This window comes from Sinocyclocheilus rhinocerous, unplaced genomic scaffold, assembly GCF_001515625.1.
Source record: "Sinocyclocheilus rhinocerous isolate Xijiao unplaced genomic scaffold, SAMN03320098_v1.1 scaffold1605, whole genome shotgun sequence".
Classification (NCBI taxonomy): Eukaryota; Metazoa; Chordata; class Actinopteri; order Cypriniformes; family Cyprinidae; genus Sinocyclocheilus; species Sinocyclocheilus rhinocerous.
The window spans coordinates 135,737-147,007 of record NW_015627373.1 but is presented as its reverse complement, the minus strand read 5'-3'; the positions used below and the strand labels follow the sequence as shown (position 1 = coordinate 147,007).

The window sequence follows — 11,271 nt, the reverse complement described above, 5'->3', positions numbered from 1 at the left end:
AATATTAAATATATTTATATATAATATAAATTATATAAATATATACATGTAAATATTTTCAAAATATATACTGTATGTGTGTGTATTTATTTATACATAATAAATATACACAGTACACACAGATATATTATGTAAATAAAAAGTTTTATTTTAATCGCGATTAATCGCTTGACAGCACTAGAATCTACATAAAGTTTTCAGTTGAGTTCTCAACGGTTCACAGCCCTAATTAACCTGCTTCCTACTTCTGTTCTAGTGTTCTAGTCCTGGTATACAAGACAAATTTTCAGCACTCGTCATCTACCACAGCCTCACTGCAGTCTCAGCACATTTGTCTTCAGCACTCCCCTAAAGTTCAGGTATCATTCTACCTATCATTTTATCAATATGCATCTTCTAAATGCTGTGAATGTACAGTAAGTACATAAGAGATTATAGTGAAAGTTCAGGTTGTGGCAGCTGCGCTTGAGTTTCCCACATATCTTCGTTTCCACTGAAATAAGACGTGATTGTATAGCAGAAAATGCATTTACGGAGACGTGATTGTTGCGTTATGGAATTGCACAAGCATTAAGGAAGTGCCAAACTGTTCATTCCTTTTAAAGCAGGGTTCTGCTCCACAGAACTATTCATTTATTCATCATGTAATAAAGTCAGCCTCTTCTGTGAATGATTTGGCTTTAAAATTGTTCAGCAGAAAAGCAGGCCTCTGACAGCTCCTGCTCTAGTGCCGCGTGCGTTGAGCTCCATGCCAAAACTGGGAGATAACGAGCCCCCTGATGATCATTAGCTTGAATGACTGTATAATGAGCCTGGAAAATATGCAGAGGTCAGAGAGGAAAGCCTCTATTAAAAGCATTATTAAACCACAAGGGTCAAAGTTCAGGATGGTGAGAGTCGAGGAGTTTTCCGAGGTCCGTTTGGAGGAACTCGATGGTCAACTGTCACAAGCTGTGCTCCGATTCACAGTTCCTACACAGGGCTTGCTGTGTACATGCAGAGTACATATCTCTTGAAATTTTACTTTAAAATTATTTCTTACTATTTATTTATTTTCATTTTTTTTGGGAACAACCTGCAACATCATTTTGCAGACCAATTCCCAGAATGCTCAATATCACTTGACTTCCTGCTGCACTTTAATGAATAAAAATAAATAAACGTAATAAATTTACATTTGTATTTAATATAAACATTTAATACTTTAATATAGTTCATAGAAATGTTTATTTAATATATCTAAATAAAGAAATATGTACATTTTCAAATGCCTATTAAATTTTAAAGTGCAACATAAACCGGATCCAAACTCCGAATGCCCACATTGAGCATTTGAAACCACATTTCAGAACATTTGCAAGTTCCTATTTGAATATGAAATAAATATTTATATTAAAATATTAAATATTTATATTAAATAAATACACAGTTTAGTCATTCATAAATTCGTATTTTTATTGATTTATATTTATTTATCTCAAAATATGAAATATAAATTTTATATAATTTAATATAAATAAATTAACATTTTAATTTATTCAAATATGAAATAAATATTAAAATATTAAATAGTTATAGTAAAGAAATGCACATTTTATTCATTAATAAATTCTTATTTTTATTTATTTTTATTCTTCATCTGTCTTTATTAATATTATATTTTTGCATCTTATTTGTTCTAACATTCATTGTTTTTTTTATCTATCATTCATTCTATAGTTAATTTTCCTATCTATCTATCTATTTATCTATCTATCTGTCTGTCTGTCATTGTTGTTCTATAACTATATTTATTTATACTTATTCATATTTGAATATGAAATAAATATTTGTATTAAAATATGAAATATTTATAGTAAATAAGTACACAGTTCAGTTATTCATATATTATTATTTTTTATGTATTAATCTGAACATTTTAAATATATATCTTAAATGTATTTGAATTTTTTCCCCTATTTTATCTATTTTAAAGTTTTTCAAATATGAAATAAATATGAAAATATGAAATATTTATAGTAAACGTTTTAATCATATTTATCTGAAAATAATAAATATGTATATTAAATGCATTAAATATATTCATTATTTATATAAACACATTTTTATATTACAATAATAAATATTTATTCATTCCTCTTTTATTTATGTTTGTTTGTTTGTCACAAAAATGTTTATTTAGATTTTTTTGAAATAATATTTTAGTTAATGCAGATAGATCTTGGTGCTCATGTAGATGATCATGGTTCGATTCCAACGATTCCAGAAAGTTATTTCCAATCCCATTTTCTGTCCTTTGCATATGGCAAAAAGCCAAACAAGGGGGAAAAAAATGCAAGCAAGCATAGAATATGGCCTGTCAAGTCATTTATCCGTCATAAACAAAATGGACAGGGCAGCATTACTTTTTCAATATCATTACAAGACATTTGTTGTAATGGTATTGGATTGAAATGGCATAGATTGATGGTGGGACGCCGCAAAAGGAGAAAGGAATGTTCACTTTAAATGAACTCCTATTCCAGCTAGTCCCCCATCTGCTGTCTGGTGAAGTGAGTTATTTAGCCATCGCAGGACCATCAGGGGTTCAAAGAAAATGATATCGCTCTGTTATGTACCAGCCATCTTCAGAGGGGTTAAAGCATTTCAGCGCTCGGTTCACATCAATTCTCCCGCTTGTTCCAAACAGGCACACACACGTTTCACAGCCGGCCAGGTTCCTCGCGGGAGCCGCGTTTCACAAGTCTCTCTAAGGTCAGGCGTTCTGCGTCTGGGATCCGTGCAACACTGCGGCGTCTCTCTCACTCGGGGATATGGCAGCAAATGCTAAATTAGGACACAGAAAGCCTTCATTCCAATAAAGCCTCGGTCTCCTGAGTCAACGGACAAAAAGATCAGGGTTTGCTGGAGGAGGTGGTAAATTATTCATGGCTTTATACGATTTGCTGGGAGCAATTCTCTCCCTCTCTCTGTTGCACTCCTCTAGTCGTTCTCTCCCTCTTGCTTCTCTAGAAACTTTCCCTCCACCTGCCAGTCAAGACCTCCAGTTTCCCGTCATATGTTTGACAGGATCTGAATATTGTATCTGAATGTTTGGACCAATCAGAAGACCAGATACGAAGACATTCGTCCAGGTAAAATTTGTCAACAATTCCATCTCTTCCATTTTTTATTTTTTTGTCCAAAGATGAACGTTTTAGTTATTTAGATTCTGTTTTTGCCCAGTCATGTAAGGTAGCTCCGCCCATAACAAAATCTCATTGGTCCAAAATCGTGCACCACTGCTGTATATTAAACATCAAATATGCTTTGATTAGCTGTCATTTTTTCACTTTGCATTGCAGTTTCAGTTATTTATTATTTTCATATTATTATTATTTTGGTATTTTCAAACCAAATAATAAGCATTCAAATACAAAATAAAGCATATCAGTTTTGAATGCCTGTCAAATGTATATTTTGCACACCGAGGCTGCATTTATTTGATCAAAAATACAGTAAAAACAGTGATATTGTTAAATATTATTACAATTGAAATTTATTTTATCTTAATTAAATTATTAATGTCATATCATTATAATATATTATATTATAATAATATAATTATAATATAATTAAATGCATTTAAAATGTAGCTGTGTTTTCAGCATCATTACTCCAGTCTTCAGTGTCACATGATCCTTCAGAAATCATTCTAATATGCTGATTTGCTGTTCAAGAAATATTTATTATTAATATCAATGTTGAAAACCATTTTTGTGCAAACTGTAGGGTTTTTAGTGTTTTTTCAGGATACGTAGATGTATAGAAAGAACAGCATTTATTTGAAATAGAATATTTTATAACATTATAAATGTTTTAATGTCACTTTTGGTCAGTTGAATGCATCCTTGCTGAGTAAAAGTATTAACTTCAAAAATTATAATAATAAAAAAATCTTACTGACAACAGACTTAAAAATGGGATATTTTCAGCAAATTTTTTTTTGTATATGTGCTCAAAAACTAGCTGATTTTAAATTTACATTTTAGCACATTTTTATCATTTACAAATTGTAAATTTACTTTAACAATTAAAACTCATAAAATTCAATGATTCTCGTAAAATGTTTAGATTCGTAAAAAAAATTAAAACTACAATGAAGTTAATAAATTGCATTTTAAACAATCCCACACAAACACATAGACCTCCATAGACTTACATTAGAAAAGATCAAAAGCTTGTGAGAAAACTGTGGACGGCAACAGTTGCCATGGTCGGATTGGTCAGTAATGTTTTTAAAGCGGGGCTTAGCGAAGGGTCAATTTACATAAAAAGTCAATCCAGTTCAATCCATGATCAGTTTCAGCCCGAGACAAAGAATCTGAGCAAACAAACAAGAACCTTTGTTGCCTGAGCTGAACGAGGATATCTGAAGATTCTCCTGCAGGCTTTTATCTCCTGTGAAGAAACTTTCGAAAGTCACACTGATCCTGGGCTTTGATCCTGAGCTTTCTGTTCTACAGTATCCTCTTCTCTCTTCTTCTCCACAACCCCATCTCTGTCTCTCTCTCTTTTTTTTTCCTGTTCTCTGGTTTACTCCACAGCATCATAGACACTGTCCCCTCATTCTCTCTCTATCAGACTCCAGCTGTTGAGTCCTCAGCGAACATATTGCACAGGAACATAGAGGATCCATCACTGTCATACGTGTGTAGAGCAATGATTGAGGGACAAACACAAACACTGGAAAAATCATTGCGTAATCATTATTTTTGTCTTGTTTTCCAAGCATAAATATGCTTAAAACACGATACATTTTCTTGGAAACAAAAATAAATGAATGCTTTCATTCAGCAAGGATGCACTAAATTCATCAAAAGTGACAGTAAAAATATTTTTTAATAAGGTTTTGTAGATTTCTATTTGAAATAAATGCTGTTCTTTTGAACTTTCTATACATCAAAGAATCCTGAAAAAAAAAAGTTTTCCACAAAAATATTAGGCAGCTGTTTTCAACATTGATGATAATAAGAAAAATCAGCATATTATCAGTGACACCGAACACCGGAGCAATGCTGAGAATTCAGGTTTGCATCACAGGAATAGGTGCGCTTGGAAACTAATAAGAGAGAAATGTGATTAGGCGTCATGGGCGGAATAGCAGTTTCCACTTCTCTTCCCTCCAGATATGAAGCTAAAAAAGGTCCTGAGGGAATGAAAGAAACGTTAATGTGTGGCAGAAGCACTTTGGGGATATTTTAGCTGGCCTTTGTATATTAATGAGCCTTGTTTATCCCTTGTTCAGTAGGTATAAGATGCATCACTATGACGTTTTCATAGCATATCGTATTTTAGATGAGGATATAGCTACTGGCCACATGTCTTCTTTTGATTAAACAATGACCGATTACTGTGGCCAGTGTCATGTGATAGAAACAGAAACAGGAGCATTTCCTGTCCTCTTAGATACTCTGTCTAATCACGTCTGCTGCTGGGAAGTTACTTCATTTATGAAATATTACCTGAGTGAAATCTTGATATGTCCGGACTCCCAGAGTTCTTTGGGACTGTATTAGTGATTGATCAGGCTGGAGGTAAGACCGATTGGGACATGCGCTCGTTTCCCGCTTTTGTTGTGAGCTCAGCAGAGTTTTTTGGTGCTGGAGTTTGATGACTTTGGGGGCGGCTCAGCTAGTTGGTGCTAATGGTGATGCAAAGACTCATTATGCACTAAAGCATCTGTTCATCGATTCATTCGGCTATTTTTGTTTTTATTTACCACATCAGGTTCTGCATGGAGCAACCTTAACATGAGTCTGAGTGGCAAATTCACAGTATTATTTCACCGTTCACCAATCACCAACAATGCAGTAAACAGGTTTTAAATGCATTAATTATTATTTGTTAAATATAATTTTCAATGTTATGCTTTTAATATTTTAAGATTTAATTTGTATTATTTTGCAATTTCTTATTTTCAGATTTTAAAAAAAAAAGTTTTTTTTTTTGGATGCTTATTTGATTTTTTTATTTATTTACTTTAATATTTATATATATTTTTGTTTGTTTTTTTATGTTCGTAATTGGACTACTTAGTTATTTTTTATTTAATTATTTACTTTGATATTGATTTTAATTTAAATTTTTATAAATGAAAATTTTTGGGATTTTTATGCTTGTAATTTTCCTACTTGTGTTTAATTTTAGTTTACTTTTTAATATACTGTATTTACAAACAGTAACATAATTCATGTATTTTTATTAATTGTTTTATAAAGTAAATTTTCAGTTTATTTTTCAATTTTATTTGAAATTTTCGACTTATTTTGTTTAATTTAATTATTTACTCTTTTAATATTTAATGTTTTATTTTATTTTTATTTAAAAAAAACTGTTTTAAAGTATTTTTATTTGAATACTTATTTTATTTTAATTATTTCAATTTAATTAATTATTTTAATTATTGAATCATTCTTGTCATGGCATCCGTAATGATGGTGAAGAGCGTTATAACGCATATTCAATCGAGCTCACTTTCAGAATTTTAAAATGCCGCATCAGGTAATTGGATTACAGTGGTGGACCGATATTTTCCACTAGTTTGGGAATTGTTGCGTGCAAATTGAATTCAGCAGTAATTTGGTGATTTGCATAACTCCTCTTGACTGTCTTTGCCTGTATCTTTGGTTAAAAGCTTTTTTCCTGTTGGAACCGCATCCTAGTGGCAGGACCATAGCCACCATACACTACATCTCTCTCAGCTATTGGTCAATTTTCAGCTCCAACACAATTAGCCTTGGCGCGCATATGGCCAACAGGGGTTTGAATCGATCTATTGCCATTTCCTGATCCCATTTCTCTACTTTTCTACCTAAAAAGTGGCAAAAAAATGAGTATCGTGTGAATTTCGTAGCCATGCAAATTCATAGTCCTGCTCTCATATGTTCTCATTGTCCATTTTACGCACATTCGGTAAAGATGGATGAGGTTTTCGTTTACCCAGAGGATGTGTTGACACAGAAGGCCTTGCTCTTGATGAACTGAAGAAGCTCCAGGTGGACATCAGCTCTCCACAGAAAGCATGCCTCGCAGCCTCTGGCAGCTTCATAGAGGAAGACTAATCTTTCTTTTGGCAAAGAAAGGTGGCTTCCCGAGGGAACATGAAGTGGATTTTTCCAGGATCTCATTGTTGAAGATGGTTAAGGTACTTGCCAGCCAACAATGCCTCACACGTGACCTTCCTCCTGTAGGGCTTTGGTTCGGAAGCCTGTTTGGAATCCACCGGTCGTCTATAAAGGTGTCTACAGAGGAGCCTGTGATGTTTGACGCACATCAAGCTTCAGGCCATCACTCTCAGCTCTGCCTCCAACGCGACATGAAGATCAGGATAGATTATCACGTACCAAAGAGCAAAAGAGACAGACAGAGCGACGCGGAGAGAGCGTGACCTTATATTCCCAGATCCATCTGTGTCATGTTCAATGTTCTGTGCTCTCCTCACAGCACATCTGATTGTTCTGGATGGTGTTGCTTTGGGTTGATAACCGTCAAGCCCCTGACAGATAGAATCCATCTCTCGTACATCTGTTCTTTTAACGCGTTTAATGAAAAAGGAAAAGTCTGTTCGCCGCCTTTTATCAAAGACAAATTGCTCTCATCCGAGCGTTTCCTGATCAGAATTCCGTGCCAGACTCTGACATTTAATTTGCAGCTAAATTGGGGTGAGAACGGTGTGTGTGAACGGCCCATTCTCTGATCCAGAGGCGTGCGAACAGAGCACTGCTGTTATTCATGCCGGAGAGGACAATGACAGCAGTCAGTCACAATAAAAGCTTTTAAAGGAGACAGAGGACATTGTGTGGAGTCGAAAAAGGTTTTATGGAGTTCAATAAGGATGAGTCATTAAATTATGGACTCTAAAAGCATTTTCTTAATCAGTATCTTCAGCTTGCTTTCTAGTCAAATATCCTTCAAATAAGAATCAGTTATATAAGAAATAACATATTAAAGGAAAAGTTGAAATAAAAAATATTTGTTATTATTTTATTTTATTATATAATTGTATGTGTTAACTGTGGAACACCTATAGAGAAGTGAATGCAAATGCAAATGTAGACTGCCGCTTTTGAGCTTCAAAAAGGATGCAGAAGTACCATACAATTATTATAAAAGAGATCAATTTGACTTGTGCAATAAAATTATTAATTTTGGGTGAACTGTTCTTTTAAGTCTCAACTGTAGCCAATATATCTTTGTTTTTTCTCTTTTTAAGATTAAACCTCTCTAAGTTTTGCTAGATTGATGCTTGAAAAAAATAGTAAATGTATCTTCGGATTTTACAAGTAATGAATTAATGCAGTTGATTAACATATAAAATATTAATATTAATATATGAATTAAATATTAAAACATCTTGTATTATTCATTACGTTATTAATTAAATGAATAAATGTAACAAATTAAATATGAATATTATAAAAAAATAAGTACTTGAGTATTTTTTCATTTATTTGTAAAAAACAAACAAATAAATGATATACAGTATTTGTTATATATTTAAATAATTAATTGTTTGTTTTTGTTTTTTACTGAAAATCCAGGCAAAAATACTCATTAAGTACTTATTAGGAAAATTATTTTTCAATTTTTAGCATTATGATGCAAACACCCACATAAAGTACCTTAATGACTGACGTCTTTTCTGAAACTAAAGTAATTTGATTCGTCGTAATTGCCTCACAATTATATTTCACTACTAATGCACAATATTCAAACTAATGCACTCATGAAAATCATATAAACATGCAATCTATGAACACAATCTTGTCATCTCTTCTCTCTCTCTCTCTCTCTCTCTCACACACACTTTTTGAACTGTATCATTTTAATTACCTTGGTGATTAAAAAAATGTCCCCGCTCCATTTTCTCTGTCTGAATTAATATGGGATTTCGGTCTAATGAGAGAGAGAGAGAAACAGACAAATTTAACATAATCAGTCATTTAATGACTACTCAAAGAAACAAATGAGTAAACAAATAAACGAGGGACTGATTCTCAAAGCAATGGGAATAGTTAAAGTCGACATGACATCAAAATTGACCCTTATTTACTTTATGTTGTTACATAAACACATTTCATTACACCAAATACACAAAATAATGTTCTTTTTAGCAGCATCATATGAGCCCTTTAAAATTGAATAAATTGCATTGCCATCTGAATTGATTGATTCGGCCTCATTCCTTGTAAATTTTCACCATCCAGTAAATTCTCATTAGATAAAATCAAGCTCCAACCAACATTCCCATTAAATATCACTCATAAACACAAAGTATGACACAAGTAAAATCATGTTTATTTTAATGTTGTTTCTATCCTGACGTCATGTTCAGCTCTTCTTTTGTTTTTCACGTATTTTTGTTTTCCGGCTGGTGTTTTGCATGAAGCTCTACAGAAGCGAGCGTATCCTTGGGTGAGCGCACCTTTGAAATCTCTGTCGTCAGAGCTGATTGCCTTTGAAGTGCTTTGGTAATGAAATGGTTGTGGAGTTTCTGGTAGGAATAAGAAATGCTGTCGCGGGGTCTGAATACTTTCCGTACCCACTGTATATATATATACTTATTATATGTATGAATTATTATTACATATACATTATATATGATATCATATATATTATATATGATGAATTTTTATCTCACAATGCAACTATATTTCTCTTTTCTTTTCTTTTCTTTTCTTTGTTTTACTTTACTGTATCATTTTTTTTTACCCTAAGAAGGATAAGCTGCTTTTTTCTATACAATAGAAATGGTTGTCCAATTCAGTTACACTTTTGCATTTTAATATAAATATTTTTTTTAAACTAAATACTGAGCAAGGGGTCTGAATACTTAGGACCATGTGATATTTTAGTTTTTCTTTTTTAATAAATCTGCAAAAATGTCAACAATTCTGTGTTTTTCTGTCAATATGGGGTGCTGTGTGTACATTAATGAGGAAAAAAAATTAACTTAAATGATTTTAGCAAATGGCTGCAATATAACAAAGAGTGAAAAATTTAAGGGGGTCTGAATACTTTCCGTACCCACTGTATATATATATACTTATTATATGTATGAATTATTATTACATATACATTATATATGATATCATATATATTATATATGATGAATTTTTATCTCACAATGCAACTATATTTCTCTTTTCTTTTCTTTTCTTTTCTTTGTTTTACTTTACTGTATAATTTTTTTTTACCCTAAGAAGGATAAGCTGCTTTTTTCTATACAACAGAAATGGTTGTCCAATTCAGTTACACTTTTGCATTTTAATATAAATATTTTTTTTAAATCGCATTGTTATTATAGTTAACTAAAAACATATAAAAATGTTACTTGAAAATAAAATAAAAAATGAAATAAAATAAAATATTGTTTTGATTTATGTTTGAACTTAATTAAAATACTTAAAACTGAAAAAAATTTAAATATAATATATATATATATATATATATATATAAAATGACAAAAAAAACTTTAAACATATTAATATTAATATTCAAAATATTAATAAAAACTGTAATAGTATCCCAATGACACTAAAATAACACTTTTTTTCCCTCAGTGATTTTGAGTAAATATAATGTAAAATACATTAAATTATGTGATATACATACGTATCTAGCTTTCTAGATAGTGTTATCATCATAAGAAGTTGCAGAATGCATTGCAAGGACAATCAAACTTTCCAATCAATATATCAAGTAAGGGAAATGTCGATGACAGATATAAGCATATTTTATATGTATCTTAAAGACATTTATATTTCCAACTGATGTTAGTATTATTAATTTATAAACCGTTTTCCGTTTTGTATTTTGCTCAGGTGTGTGTGTGCATTGATTTGGTGTGGAGGAGCACCGGATGGCTTCCAGGAGCAATGAGCTTAAGCAGCCTCCTGTAACGCTCTATTAACTCGCGCTTTACCGTGCTAACATTACAGCGTGAGTATCTGCTGAGTACGAATGATTCAGGGTTACATTAGAAACCACCTCTCAGACTGATCTATGTCTCAACTAAACCCTCCATCTGGAAAAAATCACCCTCCATTAATCACCACTGAGCTCACGGTTCAAGAGCAATTTTCCAACTCAATGTTAATTAAATAGAGTAACTCGTCGCAGGTTAAAATCCCCGACATCTGTTCACGACAGTCATTTCATAAATTAATATTTTTTTTTAAATGCGCTTTTGAATATTAATAGTGACCTAAAACGGCAAAAAGCCCCATC

At 32.1% G+C, this 11,271-nt stretch overlaps 1 protein-coding gene across 5 annotated transcripts in view; it reads left to right on the top strand.

Annotated features, from left to right (window-relative positions):
- Positions 1–156: 156 nt before the first annotated feature.
- Positions 157–11,271, top strand: part of lingo1a (leucine rich repeat and Ig domain containing 1a) — an 81,992-nt gene continuing 70,877 nt past the window's right edge. For 2 of the 5 annotated variants that reach the window (XR_001638358.1, XM_016537289.1), the window contains exons 1-2: positions 157–359; positions 2,690–3,134. The gene's annotated coding sequence lies outside the window, so the exon portion shown is untranslated. The remainder of the gene's footprint in view (positions 360–2,689; positions 3,135–11,271) is intronic. The other 3 variants (XM_016537297.1, XM_016537302.1, XM_016537316.1) reach the window with 3 other exon arrangements.